Source organism: Phoxinus phoxinus, assembly GCF_949152265.1.
Source record: "Phoxinus phoxinus genome assembly, chromosome: 21".
NCBI classification, from domain to species: domain Eukaryota; kingdom Metazoa; phylum Chordata; class Actinopteri; order Cypriniformes; family Leuciscidae; genus Phoxinus; species Phoxinus phoxinus.
Genome location: NC_136896.1, coordinates 9,345,371 through 9,358,243, shown reverse-complemented (window position 1 = coordinate 9,358,243; position 12,873 = coordinate 9,345,371). Strand labels below are relative to the sequence as shown.

Here is a 12,873-nt window from a genome sequence, read left to right as displayed (position 1 = left end):
TATCTTCTTTTGTGTTCAGCAAAATAAATATATTCATACAGGTTTGGAACTATTATTTCTTTTGGACTGGCAGAAATTACAGGAAATCAGAAGTTTCTCCCTTTTTTTCTTTTGTTCAGTCATTCATGGAGATTCCCATTATTTTATTATTATTTGTATTTATGTGTGTCTATTATTGTGGTTTCATCTGTTTTGTATTAACCCCTTAGTTTCACGTTAACACAAAAATTAACTTTTGTTACATTACTTGTCTCTTGCTGTCTAGGATGTTATGTTGTATCTTGCGGTTCTTTTGTTTTTCTCTATTTTTTAAAAAAAACTACACTAGACAAAGTACTGAAAGTTGTCCGTTTAATGCTTCTAGATACACAATATAGAGCAGACATTACACAAGAAGTTGTCCTGTACAAACCACCCATTCCTTCACATATTTACATCATGGAAAGTTATTTTAAAACATAGAAAAATTGTAAAGTCTCTATAGCCTATTAGTCCTAAACCACATGTATGCAGTGTTGCACAAATGTCTTTACAGTAGTTTTCTGTTTCACAAATGCATTGTATCATTTTTATGTTATTTTCACCTGTTGAGTGCCCATACGCTGATGTATTTCCATGCCATTTGACTTTGTTTCATCCCTCTGTATGTCAGAAGCTGGATGTGGGGCTTCCTCAGCAGGTGTTGTTTTTTAATTGAATCCAAAATCTCTGTGGAGGCCATCCTCCTCCTCTCCTCCTCAAAGCAACAACAATAGCTAGTTACAGGGTAATGAATGGCTAAATCACGCCTGCTTTGTTTACTCATTTGTGACTGTCACACTGTTCTCTGTTCATGGATTCCAGGAACTTTAGGCTCATGCTTCCCAAAGGTTCCACATCTGAAAAGCCACACAGTGTGAGCTGAAAAATGACTCTGCAAATGAGTTTTTCTTTTTTCTTTTTCTACATTCAAAGGGACTGCTAAAAAAAAGATAAAGCACCCCAAAAAAATCCATACGGTTTCATCTGGGCAAGCATATACGCATGAATTTCAGCCCTCACCTGTTCCTAGTGACAACAAACAACTCCATCCCCACTAGCATTAGCGCAGAGCAGATGCACTAATGAACAGCTCAGCGCCATTGGAGGCGGTGGTACCGCACACATTTCAGAGAACAGAACAAGAAAACCGTAAAGAGCAGGCGTATACTGTAGGCTAGCAGAGTCCTGACTTTTTTGTGACCTCATTTATGCTGAGAAATACACCCTGTAGTCACTACACAATTTGGAAAGAACACACATTGCCTGATTTATTTTATTTTATGCACATTGTAGTGATTTAATATTGTGGAATGAATACAAGTATTTTCCCATCTTTGTCTTTTTTTCTTCTTCTTTTTTACTTTCTAAACAAGAAGCCTGAGAAGCTTTCCAGACCCCATTTCTAATTGAGATAAAAATTAAGTTACAACATTTTTATTTTTGAAAGAATTGTACTTTTTTTTGTCCATTTTTTTCCTACTAAGAAATGCACACTCTACATTAACGGGTATAACGTTATGGTTACTTGGTTGCCTCTATATATTTTTCATTATTTTTGCTCAAATAATAGAACGTCACATCAGTTTGAGTCCTAGGGAAAGCATTAACTGATCAAATGTAAGTTACTTTTAAAAAAAGCATCTGCCAAACACATACACTATCATTCAAAAGTCTGGGGTCAGGAAGATATTTCTTGAGCAGCAGATCAGCATATTAAAATGATTTCTGAAGGATCATGTGACACTGAAGACTGGAGTAATGGCTGCTGAAAATTCAGCTTTATCACCACAAGAATAAATTACACTTGAAAAATATATTAAAATACGGTTATTTTAAATTGTAATAATATTTCACCATCTCACCATTTTTACTGTATTTCTGATCGAACAAATGCAGCCTTGGTGAGCAGAAGAGACTTCTTTCAGAAACATCAAGACAACTTTCCGACCCCAAACTTGCCTGGTAGTGTAAATGTAAATAAGGAGGTCACTCGATGTCTTAACATGTCTGTGAAGTCATTGACCGACTGGACAGCAAGGCACTTATGTTTGGGACAGGGCCACCGTGACCCTTTGTGGTGAGTCCTGGCCTGCTTGATTTATTAGTGGAGTAATGGGAATATATAGAAAGGTGAGGAGAGCATTACTCCCTCCTGAACACACACTCAATACATTTACCCGTCTATTGAGGAGAAGGAAAGTTGTCTAAGGAAATGGGGCCTGCATACAGAGAGACCGCTTCTTTTCTTCAGTCTATGTTTAATGTCAGTCTGCACGCACACCAGCTGTGTGCAATAAGCAGCGTTGTTATGCATACTCTAATACTTGCTGATGGAACTCTATTAGAATCCCCCTGTTTATTTGGCGGCTCTGAAGCCGGAGAAGTCTTGTTATGAAACTCGTAGATAGATAATCCAACCTCGTGATAGTCTAACCCACAGGGTGGTCATTAATAATAATCTATGGGATCTTATCTCACTTAATAATGCAATTAGTGGCTAAATGCATCGACTTGAGCTGTAATGTTTAGGGTCCGCAGTTCAGGGCAGGTGTTCCATCATCCCTTAATGTTCTGACAATTTACTGTCCATGAATGAGATTCACAACAGCGATCCTCTGGATGTAAACGATAAGCGTGATTTGTTTGCTGAAGGGCGACGCGTCACGGAAATGTGGATTCTTCTTGTTTTCTTGTCACGTTTATTGATTACATTTTATAATATGAACATATTGTGCAAAACACTCCCAGGCTATTCCCCTAATAAATTCCCCTGACCAAGGTCGTGCATTGTGGGCAGATCATGAGGTATAGATCAGCATGGCCGTTCTATTTGATGTATTTCCCTGACTTGTTATCTCTCTAAGCATCTGTTTCTTGTTACAAAGCGATGGCATAGTATCTGAAATGGAGACAGAGTTCCTAACCAGCCAGTTATGAGCATCAGAGGTTATTATTGATTACCTGTCTACTTTGTTATCCGGAGCCCTTTGTTTCCTCAAACTCCCCTGTTCCGTGGCACTGTGGCATTACAGCGGGTCAGAACTCTCTCATGAGCCGTTCTGTTATCATACAGTAGATATTTATTGTCTCACATACACATAGCACTGCCTTAATGTGACATTGATTTCACCGAGCATGTTGGCTGTTTCAGTTCCACTAGGCTCCTTAAAGGAACAGTTCACCTTGAAAATCTGTCATCGCTTACTTTCTCTCTTCAGTCTATTCAATATAATGATTGTGAATGAGAACTTGAACTAAAAAATGACTAAAAAATACCATAGATGTATCATAAAAGTTGTCAACGTTACTCTTGCGCTATATTTCAAGTCTTCTGAAGTCATACGATTGCTTATGTGTGATAATCACACCAAATTTTAACTATTTATTCTTTCAAAGTTGACATACGCACTATCACTACTTGGCATGTCCGTGAGAGTTTGAGACGTACAGATGTCCAATTCTTGATTGAATCATCTTTTCAATTAATAATTTGAACCAGTTCACAACACTGGTCTGAATCATTCACAGAAGTTCAAAATTGGCATATGGTTTAGGATGACTTTGATTATACAGTAGTGTAGACAACTTTTATAATGTTCTTATAGTATTTTGTATGCTTTTTAAAGCTTGGCCTCCCCTGCTCGCCATCTTCTTTCATTTTATCCAAGAAAGTTGCTGCTAAACATCTTAGGTATTTCACAGAAGAAGAAGAAATGCCTTCAAGTTTAGAAAGAAATGAGGCGGAGTAAATAATGGCGACATCTGCATTTTTGAGTGAACTATCCTAAAAGCAGGTTCACTGGAGGGTGCATTGTGAGAGTTTTCAAACTCAGTAATGGTAACTTAAACACGTCGTGTTTCTGGATGCTGCTCTACATCAAAACCTTCTGCGTGTGATTCAATATAGCAAAACATATGGGGCCAATGGGTTTTATGAACCCCCGCCAAGATGAGAGAGACTGATCGAAGATTCCCCCCCCCTCCAGCCGCTCCCTCCGCACGACCCTGAGCGGAAATGGCTTTAATCTGCGTTGTCGTGAAAAATGAGGGTCGGGGGAGAGAAGAAAGAGAAAACAAACTTGTTATTCCGGCCTTTCCCTATTACTGATGTCTTGGCCTGGCATTGTCAGACAGGCAGGTGGCACATTATGCCAGTGCAGGAGAAGTACCTGCTGGCAGAGCAGGCAGGCAGAAAGAGAAAGACTGAGGGAGAGAACAAGAGTGAGGCGGTGGAAAAACAAGAGCTGAAAAGAGAATGATGGAGTGCGTTTGAATGGTCAGGTAGTTAATGCTTTATGAGATTGGGCCGAGGAGGTGGTGGAATGCAGTGTGAGCAGTATTACGCCACATAAATCTGGAGGCCTGCTTTCCCTGCCTGCGTTTGCACTTAATTACCTGAGCCCTGTGCATACCTATAGCTCTTCCCTAATGGCCAGCTCTCATAGCCCCTCTCATGCCACAGGCCACAGAGGCCATTTGCACACTGTGTGTATGTGCTGTGTGCGAGGCAACATACTCCATATACCAGTTGATTTAGAAACAGTCCTCATGTAACTTTTATATCTCACAAATGCATGATTGTTTCTCATAATTGTATCTTTATAGTTCACTAATGCATATTTATCCTTGTATTTGACTCTACATCACAAATGTACATTCACTTCTAGTTATTGTGACTTTAAATCTCACAAATGCCTATTTAGTTTGCATAATTATGACTCTATATCTCACAAATATGTATTTTATCATAAATGTAACTATATTTAACACATTCATGTTTATTTCTCATATCTATGACTTTAAATCTGACAAATGTATATTTATTTTATCATTATTGTGACTAACTCACAAATACATATTTATTTCTCACATTTTTTTACTTTAAATCTCACAAGTGCATATTCATTTCTCATATTCATGGCTTTAACAATTGTAGATTTATTTTTTCATAATTGTGACTTCAAATATCACAAATGTGTATTTATTTCTCATAATTATGATTTATATCTCACAAGTGCTTTATGTCAAAATTGTGACTACATCTCATAAATACATTTTATCTAGTAATCGTGGCTTAAAAATCTCAAAATAGTGACTTTTTTTGTTATTTTGAGTATCACCATGTTAGTAATAACACATTCAAGAGTGATTCCTGGATTTAATTCTCACATGAAATTATAATTTATTTATTTCACTCCTTAATTTGTCACTCAGTTTGAAATAAGCACATGGCCATTAAAGTTGGCATGTTGAGTAAATCGCCCCCAAAAAGTTGTGGCATTTGTAGCTATATATATATATATTTATAGTGATTGCTTCACTTTACAATTGAATGGTCAGCAAATGTATTTTTAAAAAAAACAAGGCTTGTATGCCTGCAATTAAAGGAAGTGCCCTACTCAGATCTCCTATAAGCTGTCTCGTCCAGGTCAAGTTTGTTTGGCCTCTCAGGCAGGCGAGATCAGAATTTCATGCATAAGATGCCTCCTGTCACGAGCCCTGCTTTTGAGCTGCCCGTTATGGATTTAACGATTTCCCTGGTGCACGCGGTGGCTTCAAACCCCAGGATCCGTGTAATGCTGCCATCTTGAACGTCTCCCATTGACCTTGGAGATTATTGCTGGACTAGGCAGCAGAAAAGTTATGCTATATCTTAGTCAGGAGCTGTCTTCTATCAATGAGATGCTGTGTTGGCCATCGATCGGTTCTATACCAGGACACAGTGCTTGATTGATGCTTGGCGAGTGGCTGGCTGGCCTGGAGGACAGCCTTGGGAGAAAACAGAGGCACTCTGCTTTTCCGCACCTAAAGTGGAATAGCTACATTGATGGAGAATGCATGGATACTCTTTGAGCTCCACGGCTCCCATTACCCCTTTTTTATTTGGGTTATTATAGGTTTTGATCTGTTTTGTTAAGGTATGGTAAGATCTTTTAACTTTAGGCTTTCTGAGGATGTGATAAACCGGTGTGCTTCAGACTCTTCATAAATACCTCATCATATCTTTTTCAGAGATGGTAGGCATAAATTATACACTCCCTACAGTGACCTGTGTATCTCCTCATAAATATCTCACCTTCCCCTTCCAAACGGTTTGGTCCTTGATATATAATGTTATGAAACCAACTTACATCCTTTCTTGAGAGCTGTCAGAGTGTCAGTCAGTTGTGGCACCAAGTAATGAGTTGCATTATCAAGGTCTTCCAGAGGTCTTTGCCAAGACGCTTGTGCTAAATAAAATACACTTTCGAAGAATAGTGGGTCAGAGTTGGTGTTGTGCGTCATTCGTAATTGAATTGAGAATTCCAATTCATTTCCTGAATTTAAACTGATGTAGAAAAAAAGGATCCATGCAGATTTGTAAATTAAATTGAAATGCAATTAATTCTTTCACCGCCAGGTTTTTTTTTTTTTTTAAGTTGCCAGCCACCGCCAGCGTTTTTTGTTGTTGTTGTTCATGGCTCCCAGAATATTTAGTTGTATGAGAACATGCAATATATCAAGAGAAAGAACAGACCCTCTGCTTTTAAACAAAAGAAACCCCATTTTAGCTTCATGCATTATTTTTCTCAACACTTGAATGTGGGTAAGTTTCATATAAAAGCTGAGAAAATCACGTTTTTGTCAAAGACTATGTAGAGATGGGATTCAGAACGATCATCAAAACAAAGATGGAGTAGAGCAGGCTAGATCAAGTCCATCAACCCCTCTAAAGCTTCACAGTCCTATACCTCATCCTGGATCAACATTTCATTCAGTAACATTAGGCTATTTTGATTTATGTGCTGTTTAATGTTGAGGATTGCGTTGTTTTACATATGCATATGATTACGTATGCTATTGATTGTTTCTGCTGCTTCTTCACCTGTGTTTTGATCTGGAGATTCAGTACTTTTTTCAGAAGATGCGTAATAGCGCCCCCTACCGTACAACAGTGAAAACTCGGAAAGCCAGAAATTTCCGTCAATGGCAGGGGAAGAGTTAAGATCAGATATAGATTGATGGATGGTTGGATGATTTTGAATAGTTGTTTATTTTCACCACTGCTGCTGTTTATGGGTTTCAATGCGTTTTTTTTTGTTGGCAGATCACGTTGATGTATTTGTTTAGAACTGCATCTGTGAGTTTTCTGGGCCTGAAACATCAAACACATTCACTGTCATTGGCTGATTTTCAGCCTGCATGAATTGTAGTGATTTTTGGATGAGATGTAACATTGAAATCCCTTTGTGATGCCAGTCAGGATGTGTCACAGTCATTTAATTTTCCAAAGCCTCCAGCTCTGGCACAATTTCCAGAAATATTAAAGATCTAAAGATCACTTCTTTTTATCTTTGAATGCTTGTGCGTGTTTGTCTGTGTGTTGGTCCTGCCTGACCCAGGCCTTGTTAAGGGAATGCCTCCATGTGGTCAGTTCACAGGAGAACACAGGTTGTCAGTTCAGGCCCAATCAATCAGCTTTGATCTTTAATAGACCCTCTCCCCAAGCTCCTCAATTAGACCTCCTATGCTGGATTTTCCAATACAAGGTATCCTGAGGCTAGCAAAGGGATCACACTATTTGTGACTTACACACAAGCACACACATACACGGTCACATTCACTCGCACACATTCAAAGGCACTTCCTCCATTAAGGACATCGAATGTGACTGGTTATATGTGTGCATTTATCATGTGTTAAAAATCAATGCATTGTAATGTATGGTGGTGGTTTTCAACTGGTGGCAGGTCGAATCTGGTGTGTGTCTAGAGAAATATACTGTATTATGACAAATATTATTTATTTATTTATATATTTGCACTACTGTTAAAAACGTAGGTCAGTGAGTTTTTTTTATTATTATTATTATTATAAAATAGTCCTAACAAAGGTATTATGGGTTCCACAAAAAATATTAAGCATTAATCACACTGTTTTTATAATAATGTTTAATAATATATTTTACAATATTACTGTTTTTTTAAAGTGCCCCTATTATGCTTTTTCGAATATTACCTTTCATGCAATGTGTAATGTAGCTCTCTGTGAATGTAAACAATCTGCAAAGCTGTGAAGCCAAAAGTGCACAATAAATAAAGTTACTGTCTCTCAGAAGAACCACCTAAACAAGTCGTCAGGAATTTGAATCCCTCTTCCGTTACGACTACGCGTCACTGGGGAACACGTTTGCCTAATGCCCGCCTATGTTCTACATTGCGCCCGCAAACACCTTGACCTGCCCTCAAGCACTGTAGCTGGTTGTTGTTGTCTAAATGTTGAGAAGACGCTGTTCCCTTCTCTGCAAAAGCAAATTCTCTTTGTAAACGCATCCAAAGGATAAGGATGTGAAGGTTCAAATTTCTACAGCGATACAACTGTAGTGTAACCTTTTGACCATTGCTTATCAAATCTCCATGAGGTCTAAATGGGATTTACAAAACACTTATTCATTAAAGATGGAGCAGTACCCACTTTATTTGGACCAACTCGCTCCTCAGAATCACAACCTGTAAGTATGATTAATTATTGATGTATATATTTTCTACCAGAATTCAAAATACGTTTTTTATATTGTGTAGGCCTCCGGCTAACCAGCTAACTTATGTTATTATTGTCTTACTAAAATACTTATGCTTAGCAGTTGTGGGCCACTATTACCTCTATTAATGCAGATTGTCTGTTGTTGTTACTACTTTGAGTGATGATAAAGGATGGAGCAAGATTTGTTTTACAAACTTTAATGTTACATCAGTCATTCACGTTAGTGCTCGGCTAAGGTATGCGCTGTTATTGATAAAAGCCTAGTTCCCGCATTTGCACCGCAATAAATTAGAAATATACACATTGGTTTGTTGATGAACACACACTTGTTAATGCTGGTGGTGAGGAATTACAGTAACAACATCTTACAATGTATGTCAAATCAAGTAGTGTTTCACTGAGAAACGTCCTGCTCAAGTCGTCCTTGCAATGGAGGTTCAGGTTGAATAACTACTGTAGTTCTTCCAATGTTTCATTTTTGGACTCGAGCTGAGATTGATATGGTAAAACTGTCGCCATCGTTACTGTCTACAGTGTGTACAATCGCTGAGCTTTAGGAAGCATCCGGAGCTGAAATTCAGTTATGATAATGGGTGTTTTGTAGGGCTGTAACGATACAGCAAACCCACGATTCGGTTCGTATCCCGATTTCTGACCCACGATTCGATACAAACCGCGATTCTTGCGAGGAGGGAGGATTTTAAAAGCCAAATAAAAAAATAAATAGCTAAAGCTATAACTCTGTTTTCTTGTAACAAAATACTTTTGAAAAACAAACAGAACTATACTCCATTGTGGAGATGATTCGAGCATGTTAAAAATTATTCTGAGATAACCGAGGCTTACTGTCTGTGCTGTAAACCACAAATAATATATTGCCTATTCCGCATGACCCGCATCTCAAGCGCAGGAATAACGCTTGCCACAAAGTGAACGCGCCTATATAGAGAAATGCACACTTCCTACGAATTAGCCTAAGCCGCCATTTCTTTATGTTTTGAATTAACGTTAAATCAAGTAAAAGTATTTCAAGCTTTCTAAGTTTCGATTCGTTTATGAGGTGAGCTCCAGTTCACGCGCGCGCCGGTGCCACACACACACACACACACACACACACACACACACACACACACACACACACACACACACACACACACACACACACACACAACGTACATACAAGCAAACACCGCGCTTTGCTAACTTGCTCTGGTGTTTGCTTGTGTGTGTGTGCTCGCGCGCGCGCGTGTGTGGGAGAGGTGCGATTTTTGAATAATAATCAAATGATACCCAGCGATCTTCGAATATTATTTTTGCTTGAAATTCCCATACCTAATATGTAAAAGACCCCGTCACAGCCCTAGGATCTATTCTGGACGAGAAAGATAAGTCTGGGAAGGGGTGTGTCGATCGCGATCTGCCTTCTCATACCGCGACACAGGTTCGTGGATCTGAGTGTCGCGATTTCGGTTTAATATCGTAAATCGTTACAGCCCTAGTGTTTTGCATCCAAAAGGCACTTTAAACGGTAGACCAATCACAACAGACTGGGACTTCTGGCCAATCAGAGCAGAGCAGCCTCTCAGTAAGGAGTGATTTAGAAAGACTGAATCATTGGATGAGTCATTTGAGAATTATTGAAAAATAGGGTGATGTGCAATGTGGTGATGAGAAAATGAAAGTGTTTTTTGACCTTTAATGCATGTAAACCAGTTGTAGGAGACCTCCAAAACAAAATTAGGAACCTTTAGAATATAATAATAGTGGCATTTTAAATATCAAGTAAATGCAGCCTTGGTGAGCATAAGATTCTTCTTTCAAAAACATGTTTAAAAATCTTGCCGACCACATAACCTGGTAGTGAATATAGATTATTTATTTATTTTCTTTTTTTCAATAAATATATAATATTTATTTAAACAGGAATAGTTGTTAAAGCGAAATAAGTCACTTTGTTAAGGCTAATACTAATTGTCCCACCATGGTGGTTAAGAACACATGGCGAAGATGATAGTGTATAAGATGATACATAATCCACACAACATAACTCAGGAGAGAGCAGGCAAAGTAACAGTAGCCATATACAGACGAGACTGGGCAATACACATGAAAAACAAGGACTTAAATACAAGGAACAAACAAAGGGAACTAATTAGGCAACTACTGAACAGAATAAATGATCAAATAAGTAACAGAACATAACTGTGACACTAATAACATTTTTGGCACAGTTTCTTTCTTGTATTAAGCTTGTAAATTTGCGCATTTGCAAAAACAAATGTCAAAATGTTGCTAAAAGAAAAAAAAACAAATGTAACTGATTTATCACTGATTGCAAAATTGTAATTATAAGACGCAATAAGAAACAGTTTTTTTATATATATATTACATACACATTTTTTTTTATAGCAGCACAATTCCATACAAAAAGAAAACTAGACACACTCGACTCAACAAGGTCTATTGTTTTAATAATTCAATAAAAATAATTGTTTAAACTTGCATAAAAAGCTTTTTATTTGCCTTTATGGCCATTTTGTAATGTATGTCTATATTTGTAGGACAGGTGCAACTCTGAAAATCTGCACAATTGTTCTAAATATGCAGTCTAAATTAAGTTTAGTGTTTAATGTTACTATTGTGGTTATATTGTCACACACTATTTATTCCCATAATCCAGTAGCGATTAGAATTAATATATGCTTTCATCACCTTACGACATTCATATCTCAGTTACTGTCATCCTCAGAGTACACACACACACAGAGAGAGAGAGAGAGAGAAAGAAACAGTAAATGAAAACTGACAGAGGAGTTTGAACTCGAAGACTGTGTGACTCTTGACTCCTGGGAATCTTCTGGCAGCTGTGGGTGACAAAACAGAGCAGATCAAGAACGAGCGGCAAATTTCCAGTCTTCTTGAGGAAAGAATCCTCACCAGCATACAGACTACACTTGCAGCTAGCCTTATTTCTTTCTTGGTGTTTTCTCTCCCTCTAAATCAAGTTGCAGCACTAGCTATACAATATAAATGAATCACGTCTGGGAAGCTGCTTTTTGATGCTTTTGAGTGATTGTTGGGGAGTGAGACAGTACGGCTGTCAGAAATATGTCTATGTCTCTCTGTTTTTCTCTGTATCCAGCCGTTTCAGCTGTGTGGATAGATATGTCTGTTTGTTGATTGTTGTGCATTCTTGCTTAAACAAGAGGGTGCCAGAGGTCTTTATGCGAAGTGGCATGAATACGTGTTTAAGAATGAGGTGTTTGTCCCGAGGAAAATGTCTCTATTCATTGTCAATTATTCTGTCATGTGAGAAGTATTCTATTATTTGTATGCCACAATAAAGTAGAGGGAAATAAATTAATGTCTTTGAACTAACTTTAGATTATCAATACATTTTTTGGTATTTTCTGTGAATAGTGAATATTAATGTCTCGTGTGGTTTCTGTTTAGTTTGTATCTCCCTAGTTTTACCTGGGTTAGTTGTCATGGGTCCTCCTTGGTTTGTTTCCATTTGTTTCCATAGTACCTAATTTGTGAATTGGTTAAAGGGATACTTCAGGATTTAGCATTAAGCTTTGTATCAGTAGAAAACCTATAGTATTTTCAAATTACCGTGCTTCCCTCCCTCATATCCCCCTGACACGAGATATTTATGTATTTTTTTGTCTGTAAAAAATCCTCCAATGACGCAAAAACTGCTTTTTTGGCCAGAGGCTAAAAACTACAGTCAGTAGAAGGCGCTAGATCCGCATGTTTTCAACCCAGCCATAGAGGGAGGGATATCACTCACAGAATCTACAAATAGTGTCAGCCATTTTTATTTTTTTTTGGAAGCTAAGCTAACAGGTTCTTATTCTGTGGAGAAAGCTGAGTAGTAGGGGTTACCATGCTCTTTTTCCCGGACATGTCCGGCCGTCGAGATCGTCCAAAATGTCCGGGATTCGGCTTTTGCTTTCTGCAGTTGCCATTCATTGTATACATGCACACCTTTTGTTTAAATCTAACTGAATTCATTCTGATTGGTGAATCTGAATGTAGTGTTTACATGAACGCTAAACAAGTGATGGGTTAATGTGAGTTTTAACATTGCTAAAAAAAAATCCCGCTCTTCCGTGAGAGATACGAGACCGGTGCGCCTCACAGGTGCCGTTCATCAGTAATCACGCCACCGGCCTCGCGTCGTTCTCCCTAGGTCTCGTCCCGACATTTTGGGCGGTCTTGAAATCCCAGGCAGACTCGTCACGGAGACTCACTAGTAGCCTAGCCTTGTTGTTTAACTGCGTTATCTTACCGGTACTCGTAGCCTCATAGGGCAGTGAAGCAAGT

General features: G+C 38.3%; 1 protein-coding gene across 7 annotated transcripts in view; it reads left to right on the top strand.

Annotated features, from left to right (window-relative positions):
- The window catches only part of rbfox3a (RNA binding fox-1 homolog 3a), a gene marked incomplete at its 3' end in the record, with an annotated part of 409,029 nt that overhangs the window by 246,181 nt on the left and 149,975 nt on the right, over window positions 1-12,873 (top strand). The window lies entirely within an intron of this gene.